This window comes from Mesoplodon densirostris, chromosome 11, assembly GCF_025265405.1.
Source record: "Mesoplodon densirostris isolate mMesDen1 chromosome 11, mMesDen1 primary haplotype, whole genome shotgun sequence".
NCBI classification, from domain to species: Eukaryota; Metazoa; Chordata; class Mammalia; order Artiodactyla; family Ziphiidae; genus Mesoplodon; species Mesoplodon densirostris.
The window spans coordinates 59,469,940-59,480,544 of record NC_082671.1 but is presented as its reverse complement, the minus strand read 5'-3'; the positions used below and the strand labels follow the sequence as shown (position 1 = coordinate 59,480,544).

The 10,605-nt window shown below is 36.5% G+C and overlaps 1 pseudogene; it reads right to left on the bottom strand.

Moving 5' to 3' along the window:
• Nucleotides 1–2,456: 2,456 nt before the first annotated feature.
• On the bottom strand, nucleotides 2,457–9,882 carry LOC132499545 (GTP-binding nuclear protein Ran-like; annotated as a pseudogene).
• Between the last annotated feature and the right edge of the window lie 723 nt (nucleotides 9,883–10,605).

The window sequence follows — 10,605 nt, the reverse complement described above, 5'->3', positions numbered from 1 at the left end:
AGAATGCCATAATCCAGAACACTGATGACACCAAATGCTAATGAGGATGTGGAGCAGCAGGAACTCTTGTACATTGCTCATGGGAATGCAAAGTGGTACAGACACTTTAGAAGACAGTTTGATTTTTTTTACAAAACAATACTCTTACTATGCAATCCAGCAGTTATGCTCCTGGGTATTTAACTAAAAGGACTGAAAACTATGTGCACACAAATATCTGCATGCAGATGTTTATAGCAGCTTTTTTCATAATTGCCAAAACTTGGAAACAACTAAGATGTCTTTCAGTAGGTGTATGCATAAATAACTGTGGTATATCCAGATGAAGGAATATTATTCAGTGTTAAAAAGAAGTGAGCTATCAAGCCATGAAAAGAGGTGGAGGAAACTTAAATTCATATCACTAAATACAAGAAGCCAATTTGAAAATCATACTCTATGATTCCAACTATGTGACTTTCTGGAAAAGGCAACAGTATGGAGATGGTGAAAAGATCAGTGGTATGCGTGTGTGTGGTGAGAGGGTGGAGGATGGAGAGGGAGGATGAACAGGAGAAACACAGAGAATTTTAGGGCAGTGAATTTATTCTGTATGATACTATAATGATGGATATACATCATTACACTTTTTATATGTTATACATTATATATTTTACATTATATGTTTGTTCAAGCCCATAGAATGTACAACACCAAAAGTGAACCCTAATGTAAATCATGAACCTTAGGAGATTATGATGTGTAGGTTCATCAGCTGTAACAAATGTACCACTCTGGTGAGGGAGACCATGCACGTATGGAGGCAGGGAGTATATGGGAAATCTCTGTACCTTCCTCTTAATTTACTTGTGAATCTAAAAGTGCTCTAAAAAATAGTATTTTATTTATAAAACATATATAAAATAAAATATCTAAATGCATGACTGAGCTGAGGCCAGAAACAACAAAGAGGTATAAATCTATGGCAGTAAAAGAGAACTGGAGATGGCATTTGACCTGGCACTATCTACCTATCAATGTGGACAGAATCTGGGTTTTAATAAATCACCTGGATCATGAACAAGAGACAAAGTCTGGGGTCTGAGTATGTATAGTGAGATATCAGAGAGAAGAAAACTCACATGAGACCAAGACCTGCAAAGAGTGATACCCTCACTGAGTAAACTGGGGAAAACCCCACCACACAACATAAGATAGTGACCATATGACCATGTTTTGTTTTTGGATCTAGATAGAAGAGAAAAAAAATATACCTACCCTGAAATTTCCTAATTGTAAGCCTGAGATCTACCTGTATGGCCCATAAAACTCCAAGTCAAAAATTTAAAGAGTCAGATATGCAAAGATTGCAGTTACAGAAATTATGAGAAACAATACAAAATAACTATGTTTATACTTCAATAACTATGATATATTTCAAGAAATAGTAAATGGAAATGAAAATAAGAGGACATAAAAGAAGATTATTGAAACTGGCTAATCAGATTTGAAAATGAACCAAACAGAGGCTCTAGAAATCTGAATATTAATAATTAAAATTAAAACCTCAATAGATCAGTAAATTGTACCTAGCTGAAGAAAGAAGGATGGACCTTGAAAATAAATCTAAAAAAAGAATACAACTATAGCACAGACAAAGGATGAAATAAAGTTAAAGAGATCTTAAAAGCAATGAAGGATAAAGTGAAAAGGCCCTTTATATGCTTCATTCTAGGGCCCAGAATGATTAAAGAGAATGAGAAAGTTATGGATTGACTTTTATTTATCTTGCTTATGATCTTTTGGCTCCCTGAATCTGAAAATGTATGTCTTTCAATAATTCATGAAAAGTATCAGTTTTTCATCTTTTAAAATATTGCTTATGTTTGTAGTAAATATTTTCAGGTTTTATTTGCTTAAAATATTTTTATTTTCCTTCCTTTTAAAAGAGAATTTCACTGAGATACAGAATTTTAAATTTGCTAGTTATTTCTTCTCAACATTTAAAAAATGTCATTTCAATATCTTTTGGTACCTAGTATTGTTCTTGGAGCAGCTGTCAATGGGTATTCCATTGTAGGTTTGATGGATTTTCTTTCCTCTACTTTTTTTTTTTTTTTAAAGATAGTTGAAATACAACTTTATTCTGATTCTAAACAAAAAGGAATGGGAACGACAGTAACAAACAAGATTCCACCACTGAATATTGTGATGTGACTGTAGCAGTCTTATACTTGAAATTCAAAGAGGAAACCACTGTGTTCCAAAACAGCTAAATATGCAGGTCCAAAAAATGAAGGTATTTTTTTAACTGCCACATTCACTCTGAAGCCCATTCATTTCCTTCAGCATCCCAAAGATTAAACACATGTTCTGCTTAACTATGTAACAAAGTGGCAAACATGCTGCACTACTGACATCACAGGACAGTTCCCTATAAAACTAGACTTCTGACGCTGGGATCCAGCTTCACTTTCTCACAAGTCATCATCTTCATCCGGGAGAGCAGTTGTCTGAGCAACCTCTAGATTATGCTCGTACTGCGCTGCCGAGGCTGGGTCCATTACCGCCTCTGGCGGGGTGAGAGTGGACATGGCAACGAACTCCAAGTTAGGGTCTCCGATCAGATTTCTAGCAAGCCAGAGGAAGGGCTTTTCAAAGTTGTAGCTACTTTTGGCAGCAATGTCATAGTACTGAAGATTATTCTTTCGGTGGAAGACAATTGACTTTGCCTTAACTTTTCTGTCCTTAATATCCATTTGATTTCTACACAACACAATGGGGATGTTCTCACATAGTAGTACCAAATCTCTGTGCCAGTTAGGCACGTTCTTGTAAGTAACTCTTGATGTTACATCAAACATTCATAACGGCACACTGAGCTTGGATATAATAGCCATCTCCCAGTCCAACAAATTTCTCCTGACCAGCTGTATCCCATACTTTGAACTTAATAGGTCCTCTGTTGTTATGGAACACAAAGGGGTGGACCTCAACACCCAAGGTAGTTGGTACTTCTTCACAAATTGACCAGTCAGATGACGTTTCAGGACTGTAGTTTTTCCAGTACCATGATCACCAACAAATACAAGCTTAAACTGAACTTGGGGTTCTCCTTGGGCTGCTATCGTGATGTTACTTCCAGAAGCATCTCCATCCCCATCTCTCTTTCCTCTACTTTTAATATCATCTGTTTGGGGTGCTACAGAAACTCAGTAAAGAAACTTGAGGGAAGGAAATAATCCCAGAAATGTATGAGATGCAAGAGGAATAATGAGCAAAGAAAAAAGTAAACATAAAGCTAAAGAAATAATAAAATGTGTAATTATTGGCATTTCAAAAAACCAAGATAGAGAAATTCTTATGCCACATTCTCTACTTACAATGTAATTAAGTTGAAAATAATAACATAAATATAATTAAAATAATTCCAAACTTTTAGAAATTAAAAAACACAGTTCTGATGGAAATTTAGAAATATTATAATTAAAGCAAAAATATATATAAATATTACTTCAGAATTTGTGAAGGTAAACTTATAGCCTTAAAGTCTTATTAAAATAAAGTTGAAAATTTATGAAATAAGCATTTCAATAAGCATTCTAATTTCAATAAGCATTTCAACAAATTTTTAGTTTGTTAAGCATTTCTTAACAAATTAGAAAAAGAACAACATAATGAACTCAAAGTGAAAGAAAGGATATAATAAAGGAAAGAGCAGACACAAATGAAAATAGAAAAGAAGATAGAGAATATAAACAAAAAAATTGGAATGGTTAATGTAATTGACAGACTCTAATCAAAAACATTAAACATCACAACAAAAAGATTAGGAATGAATAAATGAACAAAATAAAAACACAGGAGGTATTTTAAGTATTCTAAAAACCTTATGGCAAAAAACTTGAAATATATGTAAAATAGACAATGCTTTAGAAAATAGAAATTACCAATCTAAAATAGAAATCTGTGTTGTTATAAAGCAAGAAATACATTTATATGCTCATGTAGCAATAAAAGAAATGGAATCACTAGATAAAAATAGTATTATAAAGAAAACCCTAGGTCCAGATGATTTTATGAATCCCACCAATAATTTAAGAAACATAATTTTAACCTTAATGTATTTTCAGAAAATATAAAAAGGGGAACATTCCCCAACTTCTTTAATAAAAATGGTATGAGCTTGATACCAAATTCAGACAAGAATACAAAGCAAGGTAATTGTAGCCTGAATCTCCCTCCTGACTAAAGAATCAATTCTAAATGCACTTGAATTAAGCTCTCAAACGTACTGTTAAGGTGATATATGAACCTAAATTTGGTTTAATTAGAGGAATAGAAAGTTTGTTCAGTAGTAGAATATTTAAGTGTCTGTATTAAAATTTTAATGTAGAAAAACTTACTATTATTGCAATAGATGCAGAAAAAAATTGTATAACATTTAACAATTCTTGATAAAAGCTCTTAGCAAAATAGAAATAGAAACTTTTTTTTTCTTTTTTCTTTTTTTGTGGTACGCGAGCCTCTCACTGTTGTGGCCTCTCCCGTTGTGGAGCACAGGCTCCGGACCCGCAGGCTCAGCGGCCATGGCTCACGGGCCCAGCCGCTCCGCGGCATGTAGGATCTTCCCGAACCGGGGCACGGAGCCGTGTCCCCTGCATCGGCAGGCGGACTCTCAATCACTGCGCCACCAGGGAAGCCCGAAAGTTTCTTAATTTTACAAAAGATATATCCACACATACACACAAACACACAAAACATAGCAAGTATTCTACTTAATATCAGAAGCAAGAAAAGGTGTCCATTAATGGTTCTTTTTTTCTTCCAGTTTTATTGAGATATAATTGATATACAGTACTGTATACGTTTAAAATATAATGATTTGACTTACACCATAAAATGATTATCACATTCAATAAGTTTAGTGAACATCTCTTATAGATACAAAATTAAAGAAAAAGAAAAAATGTTTTCTTTTGATTAGAACACTTAGGACTTACTCTCTTAAAAACTTTCATATCTAACATATATCAGTGTTAATTATATTTATCTTTTTGTAAATTACATCCCTAATACTTATTTATCTCACAATTGGAAGTTTGTACTTTTTTACTGATTTCATCCAATCAGTTCACCCTCCTCTCACCTCTCATGACTGGTAACCACAAATCTGATCTCTTTTCCCATAAGTTTGTTTGTTTGTTTATTTTTGAAGTAGAATTGACCTACAACACTGTGTTAGTTCCTGGTACGCAGCATAGTGATTTGGAACTTCCGTACATTTCAAAATAATCACCATGATAAGTCTAGTTAGGATATGTCAGCATACAAACACATTACATAGTTATTGACTATATTCCTCACACTATACATTTCATAGCTGTGACTCATTTCTTTTGCAACTAGAAGTTTGTACCTCTTAATCTCCCTCACCTATTTCTTTCCTCCCCCCATCCCTCTCTCCTCCGGCAACCACCTGTTTTTTTCTCTGTGTCTATAATTCTGTTTCTGCTTTGTTATGTTTGTTCATTTGTTTTATTTTTTAGATTTCACATATAAGTGCAATCATACAGAATTTGTCTTTCTGTCTGATTTATTTCATTTAGTGTAATGCCCTCTATGTTCATTCATGTTATCACAAATGGCAAAAATTCATTCTTTGTATGGCTCAGTAATATTCCATTGTATATATGTATATCACCTCTTCTATGTCCATTCATCTATCAGTAAACACATAGGTTGATTTCATATTGGCTATTCTAAATGGTGCTGCAATGAACACAATGGTGCATATATCTTTTAGAACTAGTGTTTTTGTTTTCTTTGGACAAATACGCAGGAATGGAATTGCTGGATCATGTGATAGTTCTATTCTTAATTTTTTGAGGAATATCCACAATGTTTTCCATAATGGCTGCACCAATTTACATTACAACCAACAGTGCAGAAGTGTTCCCTTTTATCTACATCTTCATCAACAGTTCTTACTTGGTGTCTTTTTGATTATAGCTATTCTGACAGGTGTGAGGTAGTATCTCATCATGGTTTTGACTTGCATTTCCCTGATGATTAGTGACGTTGAGCATCTTTCTTTGTGCCTGTTGGCCATCTGTGTGTCTTAAAAAAAATTTTTTTTTTTATATATTTGGCTGTGCTGGTCTTAGTTGCAACACTTGGAGTCTTTTTTTTTTTTTTTTTTTTTTTGCTGTACGCGGGCCTCTCACTGCTGTGGCCTCTCCCGTTGCGGAGCACAGGCTCCGGACACACAGGCTCCGCGGCCATGGCTTGCGGGCCCAGCCGCTCTGCGGCATGTGGGATCTTCCGGGATAGGGGCATGAACCCGTGTCCCCTGCATCGGCAGGCGGACTCTCAACCACTGCGCCACCAGGGAAGCCCATCACTTGGGGTCTTCATTGTGGCATGTGGGATCTTCGTTGCAGCATGCGGAATATAGTTCCCAGACCAGGGATTGAACCCGGGCCCCCTGCATTGGGAGCAAGGAATCTTAACTGCTGGACCACCAGGGAAGTCCCCATCTGTATGTCTTCTTTAGGAAAATTTCTGCTCAGATCCTCTGTCCATTTTCTAATGAGGTTTTTTTTTTTTTTATGTTTAGTTGTATGAGTTCTTTGTATATTTAGGGTATTAACCCCTTATCAGATATGTCATTTGCAAATATCTCCTCCCATTCTGTAGGCAACCTTTTCATTTTGTTGGTGATTTCCTTTGCTGTGCAAAAGCTTTTTAGTTTGTTGTAGTTCCATTTTTTTGTTTGTTTGTTTTTGTTTTTTTGCTTTTGATTTCCTTGCCTGAAGAGACATATCCAAAAATATATTACTAAGACTGATGTCAAAGAGAATACTGCCTATGTTTTCTTCTAGGAGTTTTACAGTTTCAGATCTTCCATTTAAGTCTTTAATCCATTTTGAATTTGTTTTTGTGCATGGTGTGAGAGAGTAGTCCCATTTGATTATTTTGGATGTAGCTCTCCAATTGTCCCAACTCTGTTTATTGAAGAGGCTGTCTTTATCCCATTGTATATTCTTGCCTCCTTTGTATATAAATGTGGGTTCATTTCTGGGATCTCTATTTTGTTCCATTGATCTATGTGTCTTGTGTTTGTGCAAGTAATATACTGTTTTGATTATTGTAGTTGTGTAGTATAGTTTAAAATCAGTGAGCATGGCACCTCCACCTTTGTTCTGCTTTCTCAAGATTGTTTTGGCTATTTGGGGTTTTTTGTGTTTCCATACAAATTTTAGAATTACTTGTTCTAGTTCTGTGAAAAATACCATTAGTATTTTGATAGGGATTGCACTGACTCTGTAGATTGCCTTGAGTAGTGTGGTCATTTTAACAATATTAATTCTTCCAACCCATGAACAAAGTATATCTTTCCATCTGTTTGTGTCCTCTTCAATTTCTTTCAACAACATCTCATAGTTTTCTGAGTATAGGTCTTTTACTTCCTTAGTTAGATTTATTCTGAGGTATTTTATTATTTTTTAAAAAATTATAAATGGGCTTGTTTTCTTAATTTATCATTCTGATAGTTCGTTCTTAGTGTATCAAAATGCAACAGATTTCTGTATATTAATTTTAGATCCTGCAAGTTTACTGAATTCATTGATCAGCTCTAGTTTTTTTTTTTTTTGGTGGCATCTTGAGGATTTTCTATGTATAATATCATGTCATCTGCAAACAGTGACAGTATTACTTCTTCCTTTCCAATTGGATTCCTTTTATTTCTTTTTCTTGTCTGATTGCTGTGGCTAGGACTTCCAATACTATGCTGAGTAAAAGTGGCAAGGGTGGGCATCCTTGTCTTTTTCCTGATCTGAGGGGAAATTCATTCATTTAACATAATGTCAGTTGTGGACTTATCATGTATGGCCTTTAGAATGTATGGCCTTTATAATGTTAAGGTGTGTTCCATCTATACCCAATTTGTTGAGTATTTTTAACAAATAGATGTTGAATTTTGTTAAAGGCTTTTCCACATCTATTGAGATGATCATATGTTTTTTATATTTCAATTTGTTAATGTAGTGTATTACATTGATTGATTTGTGGATATTGAACCATATTTGCAACCCTGAGATAAACCCCACTTGATCATGGTGTATGATCCTTTTAAGTATTGTTGAATTTGGTTTGCTAATATTTTGTTGAAGACTTTTGCATCTATATTCTTCAGTGATACTGGCCTGTAATTTTCTTTTTTTGTGATATCTTTCTCTGGTTTTGGCATCAAGGTGATGCTGGCCTTATAGAATGAGTTTGAAAGCATTCCCTGCTCTGCAATTTTTTTGAATAGTTTGAGAGGAATAGGTGTCTATTTTTTATTTAATTTGCTAAAATTCACCTATGAAGCTGTTTCTTCTTGGACTTTTGGAGGATTTGTTTTATTACTAATTTAATTTCATTAATGGTAATTTGTCTGTTCATATTTTCTATTTCTTCCTGGTTCAGTCTTGGAACACTGTATATTTCCAGGAATTTGTCCATTTTAGATTGTCCACTTAATCGGCATATATGCTTATGGGCTGGGCTGGGCCACAAGACTGCTGGCTGAGAAGTTTCAGGGGTCCCAGGGTTATTGCTGGCCCACTGGTGGGCAGACCCAGAATCTGGTGTGGGTGATTGCATTGCTGGGGGTCCCAGATATATTGTTTTCCTGCTGGTGCATAGGGCTGGTTCCTGAGCCCAATGACTATGGTGTCCGTTGTGTTCCAAAGCTGGTGTTGGCCAGCTGGTGAGTGGGGCTGAATACTGGAATGGCTGGCTGAGAAGCCAGAGTGTCTCAGAGCTGGGATTGGACTGATGGTGGGTTGGCCTGGGGCTCCAGAGGGTCATGAGCCTTGTGTTGGCCTCCTCTTGGTGAAGCTGAATCCTGGCAGGTCCCATAGCTAGAGTAGGCTCATTGGTGGTTGGAACCCTGTTCCAAGGTCTCTTGCTGCAGGGCTCTAGGGGTTCTGGAGCTGGTGTCAGTCAGCAGGTGGATGAGGCTGGATTCTTCCATGGCTGACTGAGGGTCCCAAGGTGTCCCAGAGCTGGTGGGTCCTGGAGCTGGTGTCAGCCCACTGGTAGGCAGGGCTGAGGCCCAGGGGTTCTGAGGGCTAGTGCCAGGTCACTGGTGGATGAGTATTGTCTTGGAGCTAGTGCCAGGCCACTGGTGTGCAGGGCTGGGTCTCAGGAGCTCTGGGCTCAGGGTTTCTTAAAGCACCAGGTCTGGTGGGTGGGGCTGAGGTGTCCCAGCACTCGTGCCCACAGGCTAGTGAAAGAGGCTGTCACTAATAAACTGGAGGGATGATTCCACAATGGCACTTGCCAGCACCAGTGTCCACATGATAGAACAAGCTTCCCAAAATAGCTGCTGCCTGTATCATTTTTGCCTCCTGCTTCTCCAGGAGGCTTTCCAAGATCAACAGGTGGATCTGACCCAGACTCCTTTCAAATTACTGCTTCTGCCCTGGGTCCTGGAGTGTGTGAGATTTTATGTGTGTCCTTTAAGAGTCAAGCCTCTTATTTCCCACCGCCCTCTGGCTCTCCTGAAAATAAGCCCCACTGACCTTCAAAGCAAAATGTTCTGGGTATTCATCTTCCCGGTGCAGGACTCCAGGGCTGGGGAGCCCACTTTGGGGCTTGGACTCCTTGCTCTTTGGGAACAACATCTGCAATTATAATTATCCTACTGTTTGTGAGTTGCCCACTTGGGTGTATTGTTCTTGACTACACCATATCTCCATACCTCCTACCCATCTCGTTGTGGTTCCTTTTATATATCTTTAGTTGTAGAAGGTCTTTTCTGCTGGTGTTCCAGTTTTTCTCATCAGTAGTTGCTCTATAAGTAGTTGAAATTTTAGTGTGCCCATGGGAGGGGTCTTCACTCTCCACCATCTTGGCCACTCCCCCTAATGGCTCTTCTTTTCAACACTGTCCTGAAGATCTTAGCAGCTGCAATTTGGCCACAAAAAGAAATAAAATATATCAAGGTTGGCAAGAAAGAAATAAAACTGTCATTATTTGTAGCTGACTATCAATATTGAGAACATAAAATAATCTATAGACAAATTATTAGTATTAACAAGACTGGCAGCTAGAAATCATCATTGAGAAGTCAGTCACATCTCTAAATACTAGTAACACATAAAATTTTATTAAGGAGAAAGAATGATTTGATTACAAACCTCAGAGAAAGACCTACAATTTGTAGACATTTAATCAATGACAGAGATGGCACTGGAGATAAGTGGAGAAAGGACGAACTTTCCCATAAATGGCATTAGATAGATTGTGAATAAGAAAAAATATGAAAGTGGACACTAACTTCACAATATACTAAAAAATATAATAAATTCAGGCACATTAAAGATGTAAATATAAAAGGCAAAATTATAAACATTTTGGAAGATAATATAGGAGACAGTATTCATGATCTGAGATAGGGAAGGATTTCTTAAATAAGACTAAAAAAAAGAAAAATACACTAAGCATAATGGTAAATATTGATAAATTTGACTACATTATAATTAAGAACCTCTGTATCAAAATACAGAATCGGTGAATCAACAACTATCTCAAAATAAAATATTAAAAATTTAGTTTAGTTAAATTCAAACA